This window comes from Hemicordylus capensis, chromosome 4 (assembly GCF_027244095.1).
Source record: "Hemicordylus capensis ecotype Gifberg chromosome 4, rHemCap1.1.pri, whole genome shotgun sequence".
Lineage (NCBI taxonomy): Eukaryota > Metazoa > Chordata > Lepidosauria > Squamata > Cordylidae > Hemicordylus > Hemicordylus capensis.
In genome coordinates, this window is record NC_069660.1 from 260,016,263 (window position 1) to 260,038,536 (window position 22,274).

The 22,274-nt window shown below is 42.7% G+C and overlaps 1 protein-coding gene across 6 annotated transcripts in view; it reads left to right on the forward strand.

Annotated features, from left to right (window-relative positions):
* Positions 1-414: 414 nt before the first annotated feature.
* LYN (LYN proto-oncogene, Src family tyrosine kinase) overlaps positions 415-22,274 on the forward strand; it is a 91,649-nt gene continuing 69,789 nt past the window's right edge. For 3 of the 6 annotated variants that reach the window (XM_053249431.1, XM_053249434.1, XM_053249437.1), the window contains exon 1: positions 415-687. The gene's annotated coding sequence lies outside the window, so the exon portion shown is untranslated. Of the gene's footprint in view, positions 688-1,195; positions 1,433-9,519; positions 9,545-22,274 lie in introns of those variants that run through there. The other 3 variants (XM_053249435.1, XM_053249432.1, XM_053249433.1) reach the window with 3 other exon arrangements.

Here is a 22,274-nt window from a genome sequence, read left to right on the forward strand (position 1 = left end):
GGAAACTGAACGAGAGCCCACTTCATCTGGCTATCTATTGGATCGCCTTTGGCAACCGGAGTAGTTTGACCACAATTCCCCTCTCTAAACGAACAATGAAGGCAGACCATTATTTATCTTGGAGTGCAACCTCTCTAATAAAGGTAAACCAAGTCCTCACCTTTAAAAAACAAAAAAACAAACCATGGAGAGATCTTGCAACAAATGAGGTATCCAGCAAATAAGACTCTTGCTCTCTTTGGAGGTCCTCCGGTGGGTGTGCCTGTTTCCCCGGCCCCTCGGTGGAGAATGCTCGGTTTCTTATTTCAGCTTATCAATACGAAAGCAAAGCTTTCTATTTGGACGACAGCTCCCCCCCACACACACACACACGCGCGCGCGTCCCCACCCTCCCTCTGCTTTCCAGAAGAACTATGCAAATGTCCTGTGATCAGGAAGTAAGCAGCAAACTCGCAGGCTGCGAAAGTCGCTGAAGTTCCTCTCTGCAGAGGGGCTGGGGTGGCTGCTCGGAGAATGAGCCTTTCTGGTTCTCCTTCGGCGGGTTCTCAGTTCCCCCGTTGTCAAGCAAGCGGAGCTTCGTAGTTCTCCGAGGCGCTCCTGCTGAGCTCGGGCTCCCTTCACCAGCCTTTTGGCTGAAGCCACCGTGGGGTTAATTTGCTGATCTCTGAAGCCGCCACGTTGAGGAAAGTAAGTCTACCCAGCGCTCCCGCTGCTATACCTTTAAAACAGCGTTTGATTCGTTTGTTTGGGGGGCGGGGGTGGGTGGGGACTGACTCCTTATTTCTCCTGTTTGTTCAGTGAGCTGGAAAATGAATTTCAGGGACGAAACTCTACCCTGCCTGTGCTAGAGTTGACTGCTGCTTCCTTTAGCCAGGTGGCATCTCGTGTTGTGAGGGAAAGGCAGCTGATTTTGGCTGGCAGCTCCTAACTTTCTTTATGTGGTGGATTTCCCTTATGGATAAGGAGGTGTATTAGGAAGGATCAGGAGCGCGGAGTCCTCCTTAAGCATTTGCGGGACCCCGCCCCCTCCCCCATCTGATAATCCATATCTTCTCTCAGAAGTGTCTTTCTCTACCAAATGTAATGAGTCCTCCCCGCCCCGGCCTCTCTCCCTATCCGCACCTCTGGTTAGGACAGTAACCTGAGTCTTTGGCATTGATAGCCGTTGTTTCAGTTATCTATATTTATAAAAGCCACCAAATACAGACTTTCAGAATAAAGGATGATTTGCTGCTGTTCTTCCTTCTGAAAGTGGTTGGTCATGGATTCCTAGATACAGTATGGAAATGCTTTATGTGTTCTGAGGGAGGGGTAGTGTGCTGCAGTTGGTCGAGTATTGTGGGGGATTTAGGTGCTCATTAGCCATGGGCTGGGCTTGCCACCCTGCTCAGCTGGGATCCCATCTCACAGGGTTTTTGTGTGCCTAAACCAGGTAAGCATCTTGCACAAGCCAGCAGCTGCAGAACTGAGTACTAGTAATAGTAAACAAGTATCGAGTAAGGTTGCTCTTATCGAGTCCCGAAACCTGTGCATCTTTTAAATTAAAACCTTTAAAGTACTGCAAAGAAGAAAATAACATGGAAAACATACTTTTAAAAAGAGGAAGTGCGGTACTAAATGGACAGTTGGTGCTTCTGACCCCTAGAGGAACTTTTCTCTGAACACTAGATGAAAACATTCTGTTACAGTACATTAGTTAAAAGGAAGTCTGAGTCATTTTCACAGCCGCTCACTTTTCCTTTAGCCTCGGGGAAGGGGCTTTTATCTAGTTTAATCTCTCATGTGGTACCAATGAATTTTAAAATACATCTGACCTATTGCTTCCTAAGGACAGTTCACCTTTTCCAGTCTTCCTTGTAGGATCAGAATTGCCTATGATTCTTTCATTTTAAAAAGTCTTATGAGTTTCCAAGGTTAGGGATATAATATATTCTACCCACCCCCACCCCGCCATGGTAAACCTAGCTGGTACATTTTGAGAGGCTCAATGTGTACTTTTTGTGTCATACTCTATTCACTCAGTCTGTTGTACAGCGAGTCAAAATATTTCACAAAAGTATAAAGTATGTTACTACAGTTTTTCAACTGAGATGGAAACACTTAGAGGTGTAGGAAGCTTGCCAGTGGCTGGGGCACAAGCTCCTGCGGGCAGCCCTCACCCCACTGCAAATTGGTGATGTTCCCTAACTACATAACCTTGAGTCAGTGTCAGATGTTGGGGTGTGGCCAGTATTCGGAGTGGGACCGCTCAGCCCTGCTCCTGATTCTCCCCAGTCAGTGCTTCGTTCAAGCACTGACTGGGAATTTCTTTCTCTGCCTCGAGAAGCTTGAATGAAGTGCTGACTGGGGAGAATTGGGATTGGGGCTGAGTGGCCCCACTTCTGATACTGGCCACACTTCCTGCATCTGATGTTGACACAGGAGGGCATGGCCACTACCAGGAAGACAGGCTGCTCAGCCCTTCTCCCAATCCTCCCCAGTCAGTGCTTTTTTCAAGTGCTGACTAGCTGGGAATTTCTTTCTCAGCCTCGCTGGGAGAAAATTAGAGAAAGAAGTCCCCAGTCAGCCAGTGCTTCAATGAAGCACTGACTAAGCAGGAAAGGGGCACGTCTTGTGCTCCCAGCCAGTGAACACTTGGTTCACCAACTGGGTATTGGGGGGCAAGGGATGCCCTGGGGGAGAGGATGCTGTGGCAGCCCCCCAGACCCTGGCGGCCTAGGGACACTCATCCCCTCTCCTTGTCCAATGATGGCTACGCCCCTAGAATCACCACTGGCAGGTGTTAATGGATTTCTTAGTTTGGTTTTTATGTTGTTTCTATGCATTGTTGATTAGGTCTAATCTAGAAACTTAACTCTCTAGGCATGCAATCTAAATTATAAAGGTGACCATTCATTTTGTTTCCTGCTAGTTGTCTTGCATTTTTAGCTGAAAGATCCTGATATTTAGATTTACATAGTTGTCATCTTACTATTTATTTATTTATTTGGCATTATTACCCATCTTTCCTAAGACCTTCCACTGACAGCATCAGTGAGAGACAAGTGCCCCTGCCCAAACAAGCAGCTTCTCCCACCCACTATTGGAGCCCTGAGATTACTTGAAGGAAAGAGACTTTTCTCATGTTTAGAGTGCTTCTCTCTCACACACATACACACAATAGACCAGTTCACATGGTCAGTAATTGGGTAGGACAAGCATCCTACCCAGGCATGGTTGCTGTGTGCAATCCTGTTTTGTGATCATGTGCAAGTAAAAGTAAGGTAGGAGGCAGCGGAAGCAATCATGTGCCAGGCTGTGACTGGGTAGGAGGACTGCAGCATCCTACCCAGCAGCTGTGCCTAGCTGTTTAGTGAGGTAGGAGGAGCAGGAGCCTTGCACATGATCACTCCTCCCACCTTGTCTTTTACTTGCACACCATTGCAAAATGCTTGTCCTACCCAATTACTGATCTTGTGAACAAGAGAATCCATAAGACTTGCTTTAGATAAAATAAGCTTAGGAATGTTAAATGTGAGATATTAGATTTCTGAAAAGGAATTTTATGTGTGAAAAAGCTCAAGACCTGTCCCTGAAATGTAATTTTGCCCCTTCTGTGCATGTTTTTGGACCTTTTTAAGGTGACGTAATAAAATATAGAAACACCAGCAAGCAATGAAAGAGCAGTGCTTTTTTTAAAGCCATAATGAGCTATACTCCACCATATCTTACTTAGCTTTCTAGGATTAATCTAACCATTGCTCAGAATGGAGTGTTGAAGAAAACATACATAGTGCTAGACAAATAGAAAGCAAAAGGGCTAACTTCAACTTATTTTGTCTTTAATTTTTATAATGGAGCTGTACCTCTTGTCTGTTTCCCCCCCCCTCCCAAACCTGAACAGCAGTGAAACCCTCTTCATATCTTCTTAGCCACTTGGAAGAGAACCACATTTGAAGCAGGGTTCTGTTTGAAGCGCTGATGTCTTGATGAAACAAATGCAGTAGCTAGCCAAAGTAGTTTTTCGGCATATTTACAGACCACTCACCCCTTATTTGTTCTAGTGGTTCTTTGGTTTTTGTCAAGTTCGTAGCATGGCAGGCAAGAATAAATACTCCTCCCCCACACGGTGGGCTTCTGGTCGTAACCTCATTCTCACAGCTGCTATTTAGATTTTTTTAAAAAGAAGAATTCACCACATATGCATGACCAGACTTTGCCTTTAACATGGTTTGGCATGGTTATCCTATTGATCTCCCAGTCAAGCAGCTGTCAATCTACACCTGCTTAGCTTCATCAGTACTACTGCACTGAGTGCTCCTAGACTTAGGAACATAAGAAGCTGCCTTATACCAAACTAGAGCACTGGTCCATTTAGCTTAGTATTGTCTTTAGGTTTCAGGCAGGAATCTTTCCCACCTTATCTGGAGATGCCAGGGAGTGAACCTGAGACCTTCTCTATGCAAAGTAGATGCTCTACCACTGAGCTATGGGGCCCTATAGCTATAGGGCCCTATAGCTATGAGCTATGGCTCTATAGTACATGGGCTGCCCACCCAGGCACTGACCACACCAATACCTGTTTAGCTTCAGCAAGGTGGCTGTATTGTGTGCTCTTAGACCATGCTTTGTGACCGTTTAATGGAATGCTCACTAGTTTGGCTAGATAGCCAAAGACTAAAGTACATTGTGGAACAATAACCCTTAGTAAACTTCTCTGTGCTGAATGCTCTGAAGGAAAATGAAATGCAAATATCTCCCATTTCCAAGGAGACAGGAGGTGGAAGAGACTGATGAGAGTTCAGGCCTGCTCTGCTCAGCCCCGCCCAGACCCCAAGATAGCACCGCCTGGGAAAGCAAAATTGCACCAGTGCTTCATTCAATATCTTATGCTGGGGCTCCTGTCCTGTGTATGTAATCTCTAGGCCATGATTGCATATGAGGAGGGCTTGGAGCACATGACCAGCATCCAGCATATCGTAAGAAGGAAGCATGATAATGCTAACTTGCACTTGGTATGCACATTATCTGTTTAGACTTTGTATCACTTTTGTGGGACTTTGGTTTGAATAACTTACAAAGCTGTTGCATGATCATTTTAAATAAAGATCTGAGACATGTAGGTTGAGAAGGGTAGACTAGCTGCTCTTGGCTGCTTGGACTGAATTCTATTCAGTAACAAGGTTCCACATGTTCACACTGGAAAGTGGCAATATTTCACTTGAAAATGGAAAATGTTGAAGAAGATTTTCCTCTTCTGAAGCAATTGATTGATAATTGAATTGATTACATGCCGTCAAGTCAGTGTCAACTCTTAGCGACCACATAGATAGATTCTCTCCAGGACTTTCTGTCTTCAACTTGGCCTTTAAGGCCTCTCAGTGGTGCATTCATTGCTGTCGTAATCGAGTCCATCCACCTTGCTGCTGGTCATCCTCTTATTCTTTTTCCTTCAACTTTTCCCAGCATTATGGACTTCTCAAGGGTGTCCGAAATATGATAGTTTGAGCCTGGTCATTTGTGCCTCGAGTGAAAATTCTGGATTGATTTGTTCTATGATCCATCTGTTTGTTTTCCTGGCTGTCCATGGTATCCAGAGGTGCACCTAAGTAATTTTGGAGCCTGGACCTAAAGGCCTTCGGAGGCCCCCCCCCCAGTATTTTAAACACATTTTTAATGCAGCCACACTACCCGGGATGGACTAAAATGGATTTGGAGGCCCCCAGGGGGTGTGGAAGCCCTAGACTTCGGCCCGGAAGTCCAGGTGTGAGAGTACCTCTGATAGTATTCTCAAAAGTCTTCTCCAGCACTAAAGTCCAAAAGCATCAATACTTTTTCTATCTTTCTTCTTCAAAGTCCAAAGCAATACTATGATTCAAATATTTCTGATACACTGCTCCTAGACAGCACTGTGGAATCACAGGGGAGTGTCAGAATCCACAGACCTAATGACTATTAGCTTATTTTAAGTCTAATTACTTCCCCTCCAAGGCCACTGAGTCATAAATAATGGCTAGCAAAATACATTGTTTTAATAGATCTCTTAACCAGTACGAATACGACAAATATTTATATTCCACTTTTCAACCAAAGTTCCCAAAGCAGTCCACATACAGAAACTAATTAATTAATTAAATGGTTGCCTGTCCCCAAAGGGCTCACAGTCTAAAAAAGAAACATAAGAAAGACACCAGCAACAGCCACTGGAGGGATGGTGTGCTGGGGTTGGATAGGGCCGTTTGCTCTCCCCCTGCTAAATAAAGCAAATCACCACTTTTAAAAGGTGCCCCTCTGCTCAGTTAGTAGGCGTTACCTTTTTAACCTTTTAAATAACCAGCAAGTTTTATTGTAAGGATCCCATAACTGGAAAAGGGAGTTGCCTGTTCCAACTATCAGCAGCCTCCACAGAGAAACCAATGGTTTATAACATGGTACTCCAATAACTTCCTAACTTTCTTGTTTCTGTGGATAATAATGTGGCAAGGGTGGGGAAGGTAGTCCAAGTTTAATTGTCTGATTCCAAGACGATTCTTCAGAAGCCTCTGGGCAAACAGTGGTCTGCACCATCACAGCTAATGTGGTATCATTATTAGCAAGTAGCACAAAACCAAACAGTTTTGCTTTCCAGAGCTGTACCAATGAGATAGCTGCTGGGCTTTTCAGATGTTCCATGTGCTGCTCAGTCCACCTGTGTCGAACCTTCTCAGGTATTCTTGTGTGCCTTGACAGGAGTAGACGGCAACAGTGGTACAATAGTCAGAGGTCCTTTTAATAGTTTTGTATAAAAGAGATTTATACAGCTTTTCTCCAGCCTGTACAACAAGTGCACCCAACAAAATTGCTTCTGTACATCATTTGACCTCCTTTGCATCTGGTCACCCTAGCGGCTGCTAGTTTGGTACTTGCCCTGCATTGGCACCCTTTAGCCTATTCCAAGGTGCTCCAGTGGTTGGCAGATGGACAATAAGAACTAGTTTTTATAAATTTATAATTACTTGGCACAGTATACAAATTTGTCCAACTTATAGCATTCAGCTGTACGACAAAGGGAGTGCTCTTTCCCTGAAAGTTTGTTCTCCAGCTTGGAATATTAAGCAAGATTCTGGGCATGTGTGGTCAGCAGTCCAGGTGCCCCAAACCAGGTGAATTGCTAGTTCATTTACAGAAGCCTTTTAATGTTAGCTCTTTTCTCTTGATAAAAGGAAAATCACAGCCGTTGGTGGCTGTGATTTATGCGAATAGATCTCCCAACCACACAGCATTTTGTTTGATGAGTATATTAAGGTAAATGCTCTCAATTTTATGCAAATACGATTGTCTCCCATCAAGATCTAATGCTGTCTCTTCTTCCCGGGACAGTGATGATGTTGGAAGAGGAAGTTGAATTTACAACAGCTTTTGCCATGGTTGGCACGAGTGGTCCCTCTAATTTTTTTCATCTCTGTGAGGAATGAGTTTTGTTCTGGGTGGCAGTATCAAGGCAACGTGTGCACACCTGCATTCAGAATGGGGCCTTCCTGATTCAACCTGAGCAGGATCTAAAAGGAACTGAGTGGACATCCAAAAACTTGTGAGCGCGTTCACATGCTCACGCCTTAGAGAAAACAGTGGTAGGCACTATGGATGCAGGGCAGGTGAAACCATGCTGCAGTTCCCAAAGGCAATATGTATGCATCAATGTTTCAAACCCAGAAAGAACTCTTTGAATATAGATAAGCTTCTCCTGAGAGTTCATAAATATTGAGCTAATCCCAGATTGAACCTAGGAGTGTTTGCCTATCACTAATAGGGGCAGACAGTAAGTCCTTGCCTTATATTTCTTAAAATATGTTTTATCTAGTATATAAATGATGTAAATGGTTAAAACGTCAAACCAACTGCCACATCATCATTGTCTGGTAGGGTACATATTGTGTCTAGGAGACCAAATATCTATCGAGTTGCTAAAGATTGTGAATGTGGGTAATTCTTTCTACAGTTCCTCTGCTGAGGTTTCACTGTTGCCTATTAACAGTAGCTGGAGTAAGTCAAGTGTTCTAGACACATTTCTTTCAACCACTTTGCCATAGAAAAGAAGGAATACTTGCTTGGTTTTGATCATATTACTACTCAGGGGGTCAAGAAATATTGGCTCTTTTCAGCAGTCAGACAAAAATTTTACTCAAGCTATGTTGATACATTACTCATCAGGATTTTTTAAAATATATTTTTTGCTCATCAGATATCATCTTTCACTCATCACAGACAAGTAGACTAGTGGATTTCCTGAGCCCATACTATTATATAGTTAAGACTGGATTTTTGTAATTTTGACTCCTTAAACATATCTACTGTTCATCTGGATTACTGCAGCATTCTTCTCTTTGTTCTTTTAGCCATGTTATAACATGGTTGTTGAAACCTTAAAATAGCCTTGGTCTAGGAAATGCCTTCTCCCATACAAATCCAGTAGATGTTGCTAGATTGGTTCTCAATAGAGTTTAATGCAATTTAATGTGAACATTTATTTTAGCTGCACACTGTCATGCAGAACTTGGCAGTTCTGCTCTGGGAATTAAAATGGTTATAGTGTGTTTTGGAATGGCAAGATGACTACCATGTGCTCCATATCACTTAAATTATGAGGACTGGTGTTCTGTAGTGGCTAATAGGCTTATGCAGCTCAGAAACTTTAGAATTCCAATGTCAGAATTCCCTGCCCCTACTACCAGGTGGCAGTAGACTGTGGGGCAAGTGCCCTGGGTAGTGTCCTGGTGGGGGGGCCCTTTAATTTGCTGCCCAGCACTAGTGTGCGGCACAGAGATGATGGCGGGTTCAGGGCAGGGGCAGGCAGACGGCATGGAACTGCTCCCTGGAAACCCCACGTGCTGCTGTGGAAACGCACAGGCCTCTGGAGATTGCCATTCTGTGCAGGACTTCTCAAAGTGTCCTGCACAAGACTGCAGTCTACAGAAGCCCACATTTCCCCCCAACAGTGAGCAGGATTCCCAGGGAGCAGTTCTGCGCTCCCTGCCTGCCCTCATCCTGAACATGCCATCATCTCTGCACTGCACAGCTGCCCCCTCACCAGTGTTAGGTGGCAAATTAAAGCTCCCCCCCCCCCCCGAATGCTATCCAGGGCACTTGCCCCTGCTATCTACTGCCTCCTGGTGATGGGAGTAGGGAACTCTGATGTAGGAATTCCAAAATTTCTGACTTGCACAGGCCTAGTGGCTATTAACAGAGAGATTATATCTCAAAGTAATACCTGCCAGATGGAGTAAGGCTCACTCCTAAGACCTTCAGCACTGGCTGAGGCGCAGTGGTCCCTCTCGTTGTTTTCATCTGTGTAGAATAGGTTTTGTTCTGGGTGGCAGTTTCAAGGCAGAGTGTGAGCACCTGCATTCAGAGTGGGGCCTTCCTGATTCAACCTGAGCAGGATCTAAAATTAACTGATTGGACATCAAAGAACTTGTGATCCTGTGCACATGATCATGCCTTAGAGGGAACAGTGAGGGCATATACTCACCACTGGCAACAGAGCACTGCCAGTTCAAGGGAGGAAACTGGGTGGAGTTGAGGCTTTGTGAGTGAGGAGTGGAAACTTGCTGGAATTCTGTGCTTGCTTGAGTTTGTCAAAGACAGCCCAATATTATGCCTGGTTTTTAAAATTATCTGTTTATGGCATTTCTAACCTGCTTTAATAGAAATCCTCAGGGTAGTTTATATGGTTAAATAATTTTTTCTACTCGCATGGAGGACAGCTATTGTTCCTTTCTTCTACAGCTCCTTGTGCCCCCTGAAAGTATGTCCCTTAAGGTTGCAGGACTCTAACAGTGCTGGGTTGTGATGATGATGATGATGATGATGATGATTTACATGTATATCCTGCTCTTCCTCCAAGGAGCCCAGAGCGGTGTACTACATACTTGAGTTTCTCTTTCACAACAACCCTGTGAAGTAGGTTGGGCTGAGAGAGAAGGGACTGGCCCAGAGTCACCCAGCTAGTTTCATGGCTGAATGGGGATTTGAACTCGGGTCTCCCCGGTCCTAGTCCAGCACTCTAACCACTACACCACGCTGGCTCTCAATAGACAGAACCCTCTCCTTGGCTGAGTTTGGAGACATGCTTATGAACAGCAGACACTGGCAATCATTCTGATAAACATGGGGTGTCCAAACATGGGTGAAACAGGACTGGGCAAATGTGAAACATTTTGGAGCACAAATGGCTCATGCAATTACCTGAGCAAGGCTGCATTGCTTCATGTGACTCCTGTGGTCATCATGCTTCTCTCTCGTTTGTGTGTGGTTCCAACAAACCCTTTCCCTCCAGACATCATAGCAAGGGATCAAATCAGAGTGCTATGTCAACTAAGCTTGTTGTTTTCCAGTCAGCTACATCTCCATGTTATAAAGTTGTGCCGTCGAGTCTGTTTCAACTCCTGGTGACCACAGAGCCATATAGCTTTCTTTAATAGAATACAGGAGGGGTTTACCATTGCCATCTCCTGCACGGTATGAGATGATGTCTTTCAGCATCTTCCTATATCGCTGCTGCCCAATATAGGTGTTTCCCATCGTCTGGGAAACATACCAGTGGAGATTCGAACTGGCAACCTCTTGCTCTCTAGGTAAATTACTTCCCCGCTATGCAGTTAGGTGGCACATCTCCATGTAGGACCCCTTTTATACTGGGATCTCTAGGTTTGATGCATGGGACAAAGGGGAAGGAAAGGTCATCAGCTTGGCCCTGGGAGACAACAAAGGTCCTATTGTACATTTTTCTATCGTTTGCTCCTATAGCTGTGTGAGAAGCCTCCTTTCTTATCTTCCCAAGTACCCCTTTTCTGTCCAAGCTTACTGTTTCCAGTAGACTCCTCAGAGATGAATTTTGCCTTGTTGGGGCCACATACTTATATATGTGGGACGCATTTAGACTTGCATGTCTTGTTTGTATTACCCTTTCCCACTGAACTTCCAAGTTGCCCATGGGGTTTCCTTCTCCAGCTTTGTTGTATTCTTCATTCTTCCTTGTCCAGGTAGGCTACCTTGAAAAACTAGGTCTCTTCCAGTGGACACAAATAGAAATATTGTTTGTGCATCTATTAGCCTTGTCTGTGGGGAATTGTTGGCACTGCAGCAGGACCTAAGCCCTTGTCCTGAGAGGCTTTGAGTGTGACGTTAATGCTGCTTTATGGTTATGGGAGAGCTCTGAAAGAAGCACTGTTATCTATTCCTAGGAGCGTGTGTGTGTGTGTGTGTGTGTGTGTGTGTGCTCTGAATAAAGTGGAGTTGTCATGATATTCCCACTGTCACTGGTGCTTTTGCATGCATAGGGACGTCCTTGGTATGTAGCGTAAATGATAGGTGGCAGTGGAGTTTCCAGGAACACTGTGGGAGTATATGTTGATGTTGCTATGTTAGCTTTTGCTTCCACGGTATTGTGCTGCTAAAAGTGCTTAGAACATTCTATATTAGCCATAGCCTAGCAGTTCTGGTGTAGTGAGACCACAGGAATGGTCTGTAGGAGCTGAAAAGTCCCCAGTTCAAATCTTATCTAAGCCCTGAAGTCACTAGATGATCATAGGCAAGCCAACATTCTTCTATCCTCGGCCTCTCTGTCTACAGTTTAGGGGTAACAAAGAATACTGACTTGCCTTTCCTGTGCCCATCTAATGGCTGAGATGAGATTTGAACTGGGAACTTCCAGCTCACACTCTTACAGGCTCTTCCTGTGGTCTCACTATGTCAGGAACTATACAACATAGTAACACCCTACCTTGACTGAAATAATTCTTTAATTACCGTTAAGCACTATGTGACACCTAAATATTTATCTTGGACTGATGATTTTATATTTCAGAACTTATTTTTCTTGCTAATCCTGTAATGTATTCTGCTTTTTATAAAGTTTTGCATTTTTCCTGTACAAGTTTTAAGATAAGATAAAGTGACACACTGGCAGTTAGTGCTACTAAGCAATCTTTATGACTAAAAACAAATACAGAAAGCAGGCTCATATCGCTTGGTTATTAATGCAAGATAGACACTGCTATAGCATGTGTCATGTGATCCAAGTTGTTTTGAAATTATTTTTAACTTCTGTCAACTGTACATCTGACACACAGACATCTTCCTGTTGAAAAACATTTTCCTTATGGGGAGAAGAGAGAACTGTTTAGTTTTACTGAAATTGCCTTTGATTATGTTTACTGTATAAAAGTCCAATTTCTTTGCCTGATGTATTCTCAACAACCTTCAGAGTGTGTTTGTTTGTTTGTTTGTTTGTTTTGGGTGGGGTGGGGTTGAATACCTTAGTTCAAATTCAGAGACATTCTTCCCTGGTCTGTGATTGAAATAAAGATTCATTCTTTCATGGAGAGACCTTCAACTCTATGTGTGCAACCTACACATGTGCAAGGCAGCTAAAATAATTGGCTGCATCAAGACATTACGGCCAAGCAATACAAATTAGGAAATTAGGAGCTGGAAATGGATGATGATGAGTGGCCACAACAGGGGTTGTGAACAGAGGCAGTTCCTGGAAACTCTCTTGTTACTCCAGGATTAATGGTAATACCCAGCATGCCGTGGCAAACTGAATCAGGAATTGTTGCCATAGATTTAGATGAAAGTGAATGATAATTGAATATAGGGCTGTAAGGTGGTATTGAAAATCTGTGCGGTCAGGAGAAGGGTTCATAGTTCAGTGGTAGACACATGCTTTGCATGCAGAAGAACTTTGCCAGAGACTTTGGAGAGAATACTGGGCAAAATGGACCAATAGTCTAATTCAGTTTTGCAGCTTCATACATAGCATATATTCTAATAATTCTAAAGTAGACTGTAATCCTATTCATATTTACTTGATTTGACTAAGTTTTGACTTATGAGCAAATGTGTATAGAATTGTTAGTTGCATTTGAATCTAAGTGATAGAACACAATTCAAAAGCATATTGTGGAATACTCTATTATAGCTGGAATTTGTGTGTGGGGTGTGTTTGTTTTCTTTTTCCCTCTTTGGCAGCAGGATAGATTGATTTAAGTAACCAAGAAAGAAAAAGTCTGATTGAAATTAAGCATTCCTCTTATTATTTAGCTATTTTCTAAATGAACTTGCACATTAATTGGTTACTCTAAGCATAAAAACTTATTGGGTTTATCCGAAGTCATTCCATGGATGGATGGATGGATGGATGAAGAGCTGTCAAGTCAGTGTTGACTCTTAGCAACCACATAGATAGATTCTCTCCAGGGAGATCTGTCTTCAACTTGGCCTTTAAGGTATCTCAGTGGTGCATTCATTGCTATCTTAATTGAGTCCATCTACCTTGCTGTTGGTCGTCCTCTTCTTCTCTTTCCTTCAACTTTTCCCAGTATTATGGACTTCTCAAGAGAGCTGGGTTTTCATATAATTTGTCCGAAGTATGATAGTTGGGGCCTGATCATTTGTGCCTCAAGTGAAAATTCTGGATTGATCTGTTCTATGATTCGTTTGTTTGTTTTCCTGGCTGTCCATGGTATCCTCAAAAGTCTTCTCCAGCACCAAAGTTTGAAAGCTTCAATAGTTTTTCTATCTTACTTCTTCAAAGTCCAACTTTCGCATCCATAGAGTATCACAGAAAAAACCATTGTCCAAACAATTCTAATCTTTGTAGGTATAGACACATCATGGCATCTAAATATCCTTTCCAAGGCCTTCATTGCAACCCTACCAAGTGCTAGTCTGCGGCATATTTCTTGACTGCTGGATCCTTTATTGTTGATGGTCAATCCTAAAAGGCAGAAGCTATCCAGAACTTTAATGTCTTCATTATCAGTTCCGAGGCTGGTTGCTGTACCCATTGTCATTAGTTTAGTTTTCTTTATGTTTAGTCATAGTCCCATTTTTTCACTGTGCTCCTTGACTTTCATTAGTAGAGCAGATCATCCTCATTCTCAGCAAACAGAGTGGTGTCATCCACAATTGCACGAGGAGGTAACTTTTGCCAGTTCCTCCCTTCCCTAAGCCTGTTGTGTGACTTGAATAACTGATCCTGAGCATTTCATTCATTCATTCATTCATTCGATTTCTATACCGCCCTTCCAAAAATGGCTCAGGGCGGTTTACACAGAGAAATAACAAATAAATAAGATGGCTCCCTGTCCCCAAAGGGCTCACAATCTAAAAAGAAACATAAGATAGACACCAGCAACAGTCACTGGAGGTACTGTGCTGGGGGTGAATAGGGCCAGTTACTCTCCCCCCCTGCTAAATAAAGAGAATCACCATGTTAAAAGGTGCCTCTTTGCCAAATTAGCATTTGATAATCCAGCAAGGACAGGGTGTCAAGCAACATGTATCTGCTGAGGAAATGAGGGGTTGGTGAAAATTACTCCCCCCTTATGCACTAATGAAACTGCCTTCCATTCATGGAAGATTTATGTAGGATACAACCCAGTATCATTCTTGTACCCAGGCCTTGAATCTCATATTGAATCTACATTTCTCACATTTTCTGTTTTTACCCAGAGAAGGGATTTATTTAAAAGATTGCCTGCTAAGGTCTCCTTTACCTACAGCCATGACAAGTTTTTGTAGGTATTAAATTGTGATTCTGCTTTAATCTTCCCCTTCTCCTTTTATCACATATAACTTTTATCTTAGAAATGTTTTCAGCCGTAGTCTATGGTCTGTCTTTTGTCTTTCAAGGGAAAATGCATATCTGCATACTAGTTCTATTCATATTGCTCTGTGAAAGGTTTATTTATTTATTTATTTATTATTTATTCGATTTATTTATTTTTGTCCTTCTATAACATACATCTTTTGTGGATGACGGTGTATTATTGTTAGCATTCCTCTTGAGCAAAGTGCACTTTTTTCCTTACCCTTTTTTGATAATTGGAGGTCTGTGAGAGATAATGGTAATATTTTCCAGCCTGTTTATTTGAGACGCGTATGTGCATGTGTGCATATGCACATGTGCAATATTGATTCAATATAAATTCAGCCTCCATGCAAACTGTGAATCATCCGCTAATGGGCAACTACTTATCTTTTGTCACAGTGATCTGACTCAAAACCACTCTGACTCATGAGGTCACTATACCTTACATGAAGGCCTGCCTTTATGAGAGATAGGCTTCCTTTGCTTTCTGACTGAGAATACCTAGCTGGAGTGGATTAGTAACTATAGAAAACAAAAGATCATTAATCTTTTACTGCATTTTGCTCTGCTTTTTTAGTCTTCAGTAGGTAAACAATGATAAAATATGAGAATAAAATTCTCATTTGTGGGAATATGTGCACATTTCATTTTTTCCTTATAGAACTGGTTTTACATCTGGTTTATCTCTAGGAATGTACTTCAAATATTTTCCTCAGTTCTGCCTTATGGATTCATAATCTCTCTACTACCCTTGCTTTATGTTATAAAGTGTGCCGTCAAGTCGATTTCGATTCTTGGCACCCACAGAACCCTGTGTTTTCTTTGGTAGGATATAGGAGGTGTTTACCATTACCTCCTCCTGCGCAGTATGAGATGATGCCTTTCAGCATCTTCCTATATTGCTGCTGCCCAATACAGGTGTTTCCCATAGTCTGGGAAACATACCAGTGGGGATTTGAACCGGCAACCTTCTGCTTGCTAGTCAAGCATTTCCCCACTGCGCCACTTAAGTTGGTCCTCTGCTTTATAGTACTTGGATACTACTTAGGGAAAGTGAATGGTATGTGTTAAAGGTTCCCTGCTTTCTTTTTTCTTTTCTTTTTCTTTTCTGTTTGTTTAATCTATCTATCATATTTCTATACCGCCTGATATACACATCTCTATGCGGTGCACAAATTAAAAAACACAACAGATTTTAAAACAGTATAAAAGAGTTAAGATTAACAAAACTAATAAAACAAGACCACAGATAAAAACACATTCAGTAAGAGATTATAGACTTCCTACCCAGTTGGACTTCAGTTCAGATGATTGTATACAATCAACCCAAGGAACAAGGAGGGGGATTGTGCCTACTGGTCCAACCTTCAGCCCACCCACCCCCATTGCCTGGGTCTTGTACACAAAGTCTGTGTACATGCATAGCTGTCCACGAAATCTGTGCTGATAGGGAACCCTGACTGAGCACTGTTGCCTTCGTACATAAAATTAATCCTCATGCTGGGGCCACCTGGCCCATTATTGTTGACTCGGACTACAGCAACCTTCTAAGGCCTTCAGTCTTTTTCCAGTCCTAATATTTTATAATCTTTCAACTAGGGATGTTGTGGACTGAAACAGGGTGGTTCTGCTTGCAAAGAAAGTGCTGTAACACTGAGCTACAGTTCCTCTGGTGTGATGGCAATCATAGCTAGCTTCCTAATAAAACCAACTGAGCAGTCATCATGGAGGGTGGCAGTGACACCTTTTGATAATCCACCAGGGGATGTGGCAACACATTAAGGCGCTTGTGGTCATACTGTCTTCTCCCAAATGGAGCAAAGGAGCTGTTACCTTGAGATTCAGTGGTGGTTTCTCCTTTATGGCAAGTGGTGGCAGGGATGGAACAGCTTCTCCTATCATCAGAGGGGGAGAAAAAGAAACTGTTGCCCTGCATCCTGCTTCCCTCCCACTCCTCAAGGGAAAGTCCTGCTCCCTGCTCTCTAACATGTCATCTCTCATTCACATACAGGTGAAACTCGAAAAATTAGAATATTGTGCAAAGGTTCATTAATTTCAGTAATGCAAATTAAAAGGTGAAACTGATATATGAGATAGACGCATTACATGCAAAGCGAGATAAGTCAAGCCTTAATATGTTATAATTGTGATGATCATGGCGTACAGCTCATGAGAACCTCAAATCCACAATCCCAGAAAATTAGAATATTACATGAAACCAATAAAACAAGGATTGTCAATAGAACAATATCGGACCTCTGAAAAGTATAAGCATGCATATGTATTCAGTACTTGGTTTGGGCCCCTTTTGCAGCAATTACTGCCTCAATGTGGCGTGGCATGGATGCTATCAGCCTGTGGCACTGCTGAGGTGTTATGGAAGACCAGGATGCTTCAATAGCGGCCTTCAGCTCTTCTGCATTGTTTGGTCTCATGTCTCTCATCCTTCTCTTGGCAATGCCCCATAGATTCTCTATGGGGTTCAGGTCAGGCGAGTTTGCTGGCCAATCAAGCACAGTAATACCATGGTCATTGAACCAGGTTTTGGTACTTTTGGCAGTGTGGGCAGGTGCCAAGTCCTGCTGGAAAATGAAGTCAGCATCCCCATACAGCTCGTCTGCGGAAGGAAGCATGAAGTGCTCCAAAATCTCCTGATAGATGGCTGCGTTGACCCTGGACTTAATGAAGCACAGTGGACCAACACCAGCAGATGACACGGCTCCCCAAATCAACACAGACTGTGGAAACTTCACACTGGACTTCAAGCATCTTGCATTGTGTGCCTCTCCATTCTTCCTCCAGACTCTGGGTCCTTGGTTTCCAAATGAGATGCAAAAGTTGCTCTCATCAGAAAAGAGGACTTTGGACCACTGAGCAACAGACCAGTTCTTTTTTTCTTGAGCCCAGGTAAGACGCTTGGGACATTGTTTATTGTTCAGGAGTGGCTTGACAAGAGGAATATGACATTTGAAGCCCATGTCCAGGATCCGTCTGTGTGTGGTGGCTCTTGATGCACTAACTCCAGCCTCAGTCCACTCCTTGTGAAAGTCCCCAACACTTTTGAATGGCCTTTTCCTGACAATCCTCTCCAGGCTGTGGTCATCCCTGCTGCTTGTGCACCTTTTTCTTCCACACTTTCCCCTTCCACATAACTTTCTATTAATGTGCTTTGATACAGCACTTTGGGAACATCCAACTTCTTTTGCAATTACCTTTTGAGGCTTTCCCTCCTTATGGAGGGTGTCAATGATGGTTTTCTGCACAACTGTCAAGTCAGCAGTCTTTCCCATGATTGTGATTCCTAATGAACCAGACTGAGAGACCATTTAAAGGCTCAGGAACCCTTTGCAGGTGTTATGGATTGATTAGCTGATTGGAGTGGGACACCTGGAGCCTAGACTGTTGAACCTTTTCACAATATTCTAATTTTCTGGGATTGTGGATTTGGGGTTCTCATGAGCTGTACGCCATGATCATCACAATTCTAACAAATTAAGGCTTGACTTATCTCGCTTTGCATGTAATGCGTCTATCTCATATATCAGTTTCACCTTTTAATTTGCATTACTGAAATTAATGAACTTTTGCACGATATTCTAATTTTTTGAGTTTCACCTGTAAGTTGTAGTGGTGGGAATGTGTGAGAGGCCATGCACAAGAGGCAGTGTGAGTCTTGGGCCAGCTGTGATGTCAGCTGTCATAGGACTGGGTGTCTGTGTGTGTCCAGTTAGATCAGTCCAAGATCCTTGATGTCCTACTGCTGCTGTTCTTCATACGTATGCAGATTTATTGCTGATTGCAGACCTGCTTGTGTAACTGGTGAAGAATTATTCTTGTAGTAACTAGATTGGGTTAGAGAAATGTTATAATACATTGTTGCTGTTCTTGAAGGTAGTTCAGCAATGCTAGGATAACAGTTTATACACTAGAAAAGAACTGCCTAATAATTTTTTGCACTCTTTTGATATGTCTGATTACTACAGGTTAGAGGCGATGACTTCCCAGTACTGTGGTTATCTACTTAAAGGTTTAGGTACAAATAATGAAAGCTGGGTTAAGACAAATGGCGGAATTTCAGATGAAGAAGTGAAAGTTTCTGTAGAAGGAGGGGTGAATTGGAGAAATCTATATTTGGAGACCTGGAACCCAACCAAGTTGATAGGCATGGAATTGGTAATGTGGCAGCTTGTATTAGACCAATTTATGTTGATAAAAATAATTTATGAGCTTGAGAGTGTCTCTAAGTCTCTCCTTCAGTCTTTGTGACATGAAGTTAGTTGCATCCATGGACAACCCATTATTTCTTATCATACTCTCAAATGCACTCAGCTTTAGAGGAAGAGAACTGGCTGACAATACTAGACACTCCTGCGGAAACTCTCTCAGACAGAAACAAGCCCTTCCTATGTAGCTACTTGGTCTGTTTATATCTTTTCCTCCAGTGCATAAATAATTTTCACAGGTTGCCTAAAGTTGAAGAGCTTCTTAATTAAACTCATTTCTTCTTAAGAGTTTTTGACTCTTAAAAACACTTGATACTTCATGTGTGAAGAAGACTAAAGTGTCGGAAAACTAGAGTAACAGAATCACACACACACACACACACACACACACACACACACTTTTTACAGGGCCCATTCTCAGGGCTGAAGGAGGTGTGATGATGGCAGTCATGTTTTTTTTAATCTGTCCATCCAATCCACGTATAAAGTGTGTGTATATTCCTTGTAAAAGTAAAAAGAGCATGGAGAGAGAGGGGCACTGAACTCTGCAGTGCCTTGCCTCCCCGCCCCCATCCTTGGTCTTTTGCTCTTCTTCTCCCCCCCCCCTCTATTCTCGGCTCACTTCTGGTATTGAAGCTAGGAAGTGTCTGGAGCAACAGGGAGGCAATGAACAGGGCAAACATGTGAACAGTGGCCCCATCGTATCTTGTTCTGTCCTTGGCTAACTATGGCTTGAGCTGCTCTTGCAAAATTGCATGAGCATCTTCTCTTTTTCCTGTTGCATCCCCCACAGTTGCTTCATCTGCTGTATTTGCAGTTTCCACTCTTTAGCAAGTTTCACTTCACTCCTATAGAAGTACAAGCTTTTCTTGGAGAAAATAACCTGTGGCATCCAAAGTTATTTCATTAGTCTTCCTTTTGCTGGCTGCTGTTCCACAGAACAGGCAATAAAGCAGCTCACAGGAGGTATTTGTGGGAAGGGGTGGGGAGAGAGCTAAGAGGTAGTGGAGCATCTACAGAAATAAGAACCATGGAATACGCACAGTTATTTGAAGTCCACATCAGCAGTCTGATGACATGGGGCTGGATCTGATAGCAAAACTAGAGCGTTGGTAAAATGAGAGAATTAGAGGTTAAAAACTAGTGTTTTTAAAGCTTTGATCTTAATTATATATTCTCAGTGAACTCTGTTTTTTTAAAGCAAAGCTATGTTGAACACAGAACAGAAGTCATCATAGAAATATGTATTGAAAGCATATACATTCAGCATTCACATGCTTTAGTTTGGTTCCAGGGCAATCTCTGGCTGCAGGACAAAAAGTAAGGTTTTACTTCCAGTACTGGAAGACATTGACCAATCATGTGGGGAAGAGATGCTCTGTACTTGAGAAAATGGCAGCAGCATATTTTAATTACTTAGGAAGCCTTTTTTGTTCAGAGGTTTTGGAACCTATAGGGTGTATATTCTCTTTTGGCTTTGATTTAATTCTCCTTTGGCTTAACCTAGATGGCCATTTGGGAAGAAATAGAGTCTTGTATTTGGCCCTAGAGATATGAAGACCAAATCCAGCACATCAGTGAAGATTGCTATATGGCCCTGGCAAATCACTATTTTGCTCTCTAGGGTTACTGTGAAAATAAATTTTAAAAGGACAGTGACCACAGCTGTTATACTGCAGTGTGTGCTATGATAAAAACAGTATCTTGCTCTAAAGAGAGAACTATAATGGTTTCCAGAAGACTGATCATGAGTAGGGATATGCATGGATCTGCGGAGGTGCGGTTCGAAGCCGGCGAAGGTGCCTCTTTAAGGGCAGGGGAGGGTGCACTTACTCCTCCCGCTCCTTTTCCACCACTGGTGCTCCGCTTTTTGCAAAGTCCATGGGGCGGCAACATACCTCCCTGCCGCCCCTTGCCCCATTCGTGGCCAGAAGTACCCGACGCATGCGTGCTGCCACCCCATGGACTTTGCAAAAAACGGAGCACCAGCAGGGGAAAAGTGGTGAGAGGGGTAAGTGCATCCTCCCCCGCCCTTAAAGAGACACCTCCGCCGGCTTTGAACTTCGAGCTGGTACTGCGTTCGAACCGGTTCGGAGGCCTTCAGAATGGCCTTCGAACCAGTTCGTGCACATCCCTAATCATGAGTTAAAATATTCCAGTCTTATCTGGCATTAGTATGATGCTTTTATAAACATAATCTTCGATCTCTTTGTCAGCTGTCTGCCACAAAAAAGGCATAGTATGAATTCTAGTCTGGCTCCTCCTGATGCCAAACTTGCCTAATTGCTATTTTGTTCTTCTCTGTGATTAACCAAAATCCAAAATGGATGTTTCTGCTTATTACAGGCTTTTCCTCATATCAATTTCCATGTGTTTCCATTTTAAAACATGTTTGCAACTTTCATTGGTACAACCCTTCTGGAACAGTAATGGTTTGCAGATTAAACTTATTGCCAGAATGTTTCTCTGTGGAGAACCAAAATTTGAAATGCAGTGATAATTTAGTGCAAATTAGGCATATTTGTACAAAAGGAAGATTTCAGTATATATCTATTACATATAAAATGGCTATTCCCTGATCCTGCCTCTTTGTGGCATTCTAGCTTGACCAAGAAATGGCAGCTAAGATGGGGCTATATGCATACAAAAGTTGGTAAGATTCTGGTGGTGTGTTCCCTTTACCTCTCTTTACTTCCTTTTGAGCAAGAGTTCCCTGTTACATCTAAACTTATGGATCTGTGGTTTGTTCTAACTGTGATTCATGAAGACAACCTGTGATCAGATTTTGGGTCCCACTCCAGTCTGTCCTGAGGAGGCAGTGATACATTTGATATCTTGTGGGATGGAGTAGTTTCCATACCAAATAAAAGACAATTGCTTCTCTTACCTATGCCTACAGTGGTTCTAATTCAATTAGTTTTTCTTTTTTTCCTGCATGCCTTGTAGAACACAGCAGGTGGGAAAGAAGGAAGGCCAGTTAAACTACGGGCAGTAGAAAATTTTATCACTGAAGTACAACATGATAGTACAGAAGTTCCGTGCCAGGCTGGATGTGGCAACCCTAATTTGAGTGGTGCTACGTGGATAGCTAAATAGTATTGTGAGTGGGATGGTTGGGTTGAAAATGAGTTCATGGGCCTTGGTTACAATGAAAAACGACAAAGGTAATTGGACCAGGTGTATTCTAAAACAAAGTACTAAAAGACAGACTTCACCCTCCTTTTTTGCCATTTTGAGTACCTAGTTGTTACTTCTCAGATGGAAAGAAGGAGCAGGATAAAGACAAAGCTGTCCATTTTGAGGAATTGATTTAAATTCCGAGTCTGTTAATGTTTCTTGGGAGATTTCACATTCCTTAGGCAACAACATTCAGAAATCAGGTAGGTGACTTTAAACATATTACTGAGCTATAAAAATAAAGTAAGGACAAATACTAA